Genomic DNA, 3,435 nt, shown 5'->3' on the forward strand with positions numbered 1-3,435 from the left:
AAGGCGTTCCAAGAATTCGGAGTTTTTAGATCTTGATGCTAAAATTGATGAAAGTGGGATCGATGAAATTAAAACCCTAGATGTTGCTAAACCCACTATTTTGGATTTCAAGGAATTTAATTATGAAAATTGCTCTTTTATTGATTGTATTTTCTTGTTGCAATCTGTGCTAAATTCTCCTCATGCTTATAGTCAAAATAAAGCGTTCACTAAACATATCGTTGATGCCTTGATGCAATCTTATGAAGAAAAACTTGAACTGGAAGTTTCTATCCCTAGAAAACTTTATGATGAGTGGGAACCAACTATTAAAATTAAAATTAAAGATCATGAATGCTATGCTTTGTGTGATTTGGCTGCTAGTGTTTCCATGATTCCAAAGACTTTGTGTGATTTGTTAGGTTTCTGTGATTTGGATAATTGCTCTCTAAACTTGCACCTTGCGGATTCCACTATTAAGAAACCTATGGGAAGAATTAATGATGTTCTTATTGTTGCAAATAGGAATTATGTGCCCGTAGATTTTATTGTTCTTGACATAGATTGCAATCCTTCATGTCCTATTATTCTTGGTAGACCTTTTCTTAGAACGATTGGTGCAATTATTGATATGAAGGAAGGAAATATTAGATTCCAATTTCCGTTAAGGAAAGGCATGGAACACTTTCCTAGAAAGAAAATTAAATTACCTTATGAATCTATTATGAGAGCCACTTATGGATTGCCTACCAAAGATGGCAATACCTAGATCTATCCTTGCTTTTTATGCCTAGCTAGGGGCGTTAAATGATAGCGCTTGTTGGGAGGCAACCCAATTTTATTTTTATTCCTTACTTTTTGCTCCTGTTTAGTAATAAATAATTTATCTAGCCTCTGTTTAGGTTGTGTCTTTTGTGTTTAATTAGTGTTTGTGCCAAGTAGAGCCATTGGGAAGACTTGGGGAAAGTCTTGTTAATCTTGCTGTAAAAAAAGAAACTTTAGCACTCATGAGAACTGCTGCCATTATTATTTGGAAAGTGATATTTAGTTAATTACTTTTGCAGATGATTAATAGATAAATTGCTCACGTCCAGCAATTTATTTTAGAATTTTTGGGGTTCCAGATCTTGCGCTAGCTACAGATTACTACAGACTGTTCTGTTTTTGACAGATTCTATTTTTGTGTGTTGTTTGCTTATTTTGATGAATCTATGGCTAGTAAAATAGTTTATAAACCATATATAAGTTGGAATACAGTAGGTTTAACACCAATATAAATAAAGAATGAGTTCATTACAGTACCTTGAAGTGGTCTTTTGTTTTCTTTCGCTAACGGAGATCACGAGATTTTCTACTTTAAGTTTTGTCTTGTGAAGTTTTCAAGTTTTGGGTAAAGATTTGATGGATTATGGAACAAGGAGTGGAAAGATCCTAAGCTTGGGGATGCCCATGGCGCCCCCAAGATAATCTAAGGACACCTAAAAGCCAAAGCTTGGGGATGCCCCGGAAGGCATCCCCTCTTTTCGTCTACTTTTATCGGTAACTTTACTTGGAGCTATATTTTTATTCACCACATGATATGTGTTTTGCTTGGAGCGTCTTGTATTATTTGAGTCTTTATTTGTTAGTTTACCACAATCATCCTTGCTGTACACACATTTTTAGAGATCCATACATGATTTGGAATTTGTTAGAATACTCTATGTGCTTCGCTTATATCTTTTGAGTTATATAGTTTTGCTCTAGTACTTCACTTATATCTTTTAGAGCACGGTGGTGGATTTGTTTTATAGAAACTATTGATCTCTCATGCTTCACTTAGATTATTTTGAGAGTCTTAAATAGCATGGTAATTTGCTTAAATAATCCTAATATGCTAGGTATTCAAGATTAATAAAAAATTCCTAGGAGTGTTTTGAATACTAAGAGACGTTTGATGCTTGATGATTGTTTTGAGATATGGAGGTAATAATATCAAAGTCGTGCTAGTTGACTAGTTATGAATTTGAGAAGTGCTTGTGTTGAAGTTTGCAAGTCCCGTAGCATGCACGTATGGTAAACGTTGTGTAAAAAATTGAAACATGAGGTGTTTTTTTATTGTTGTCCTTATGAGTGGCGGTCGGGGACGAGCGATGGTCTTTTCCTACCAATCTATCCCCCTAGGAGCATGCGCGTAGTGCCGAGGTTTTTGATGACTTGTAGATTTTTGCAATAATTATGTGAGTTCTTTATGACTAAGTTGAGTCCATGGATTATACGCACTCTCACCCTTCCATCATTGCTAGCCTCTTTGGTACCGTGCATTGCCCTTTCTCACATTGAGAGTTGGCGCAAACTTCGCCGGTGCATCCAAACCCCGTGATATGATACGCTCTTTCACACATAAACCTCCTTATATCTTCCTCAAAACAGCCACCATACCTACCTATTATGGCATTTCCATAGCCATTCCGAGATATATTGCCATGCAACTTTCTACCATTCCGTTTATCATGACACATTCATCATTGTCATATTGCTTAGCATGATCATGTAGTTGACATAGTATTTGTGGCAAAGCCACCGTTCATAATTATTTCATACATGTCACTCTTGGTTCATTGCATATCCCGGTACACCACCGGAGGCATTCATATAGAGTCATCTTTTGTTCTAGCATCGAGTTGTAATCATTGAGTTGTAAATAAATAGAAGTGTGATGATCATCATTTTCTAGAGCATTGTCCCAAGTGAGGAAATAAAAAGAAAATAAATGCCATATAAAAAGGCCTAAATAAAAAAAGAGATAAAAAGAGAGAAGGGACAATGTTACTATCCTTTGCCACACTTGTGCTTCAAAGTAGCACCATAACCTTCATGATAGAGAGTCTTTTGTTTTGTCACTTTCATATACTAGTAGGAAATTTTCATTATATAACTTGGCTTGTATATTCCAACAATGGGCCTACTCAAGTGCCCTAGGTCTTCGTGAGCAAGCAAGTTGGATGCACACCCACTTAGTTTCTTTTGTTGAGCTTTCATACATTTATAGCTCTAGTGCATCCGTTGCATGGCAATCCCTACTCCTTGCATTAACATCAATCGGTGGGTATCTCCATAGCCCATTGATTAGCCTCGTTGATGTGAGACTTTCTCCCTTTTTGGCTTCTCCACATAACCCCCATCATCATATTCTATTCCACCCATATTGCTATGTCCATGGCTCGCGCTCATATATTGTGTGAAAGTTTATAGGTTTGAGATTGCTAAGGTATGAAACAATTGCTTGGCTTGTCATCGGGGTTGTGCATGATGAGAGCATTCTTGTGTGACGAAAATGGAGCATGACTAAACTATATGATTTTGTAGGGATGAACTTCCTCTGGCCATGTTATTTTGAGAGGACATAATTGCTTAGTTAGTATGCTTGAAATATTATTATTTTTATGTCAATATGAACTTTTGTCTTGAATCTCT

The sequence above is a fragment of the Triticum dicoccoides genome, chromosome 6A (genome assembly GCF_002162155.2).
Source record: "Triticum dicoccoides isolate Atlit2015 ecotype Zavitan chromosome 6A, WEW_v2.0, whole genome shotgun sequence".
NCBI classification, from domain to species: Eukaryota; Viridiplantae; Streptophyta; class Magnoliopsida; order Poales; family Poaceae; genus Triticum; species Triticum dicoccoides.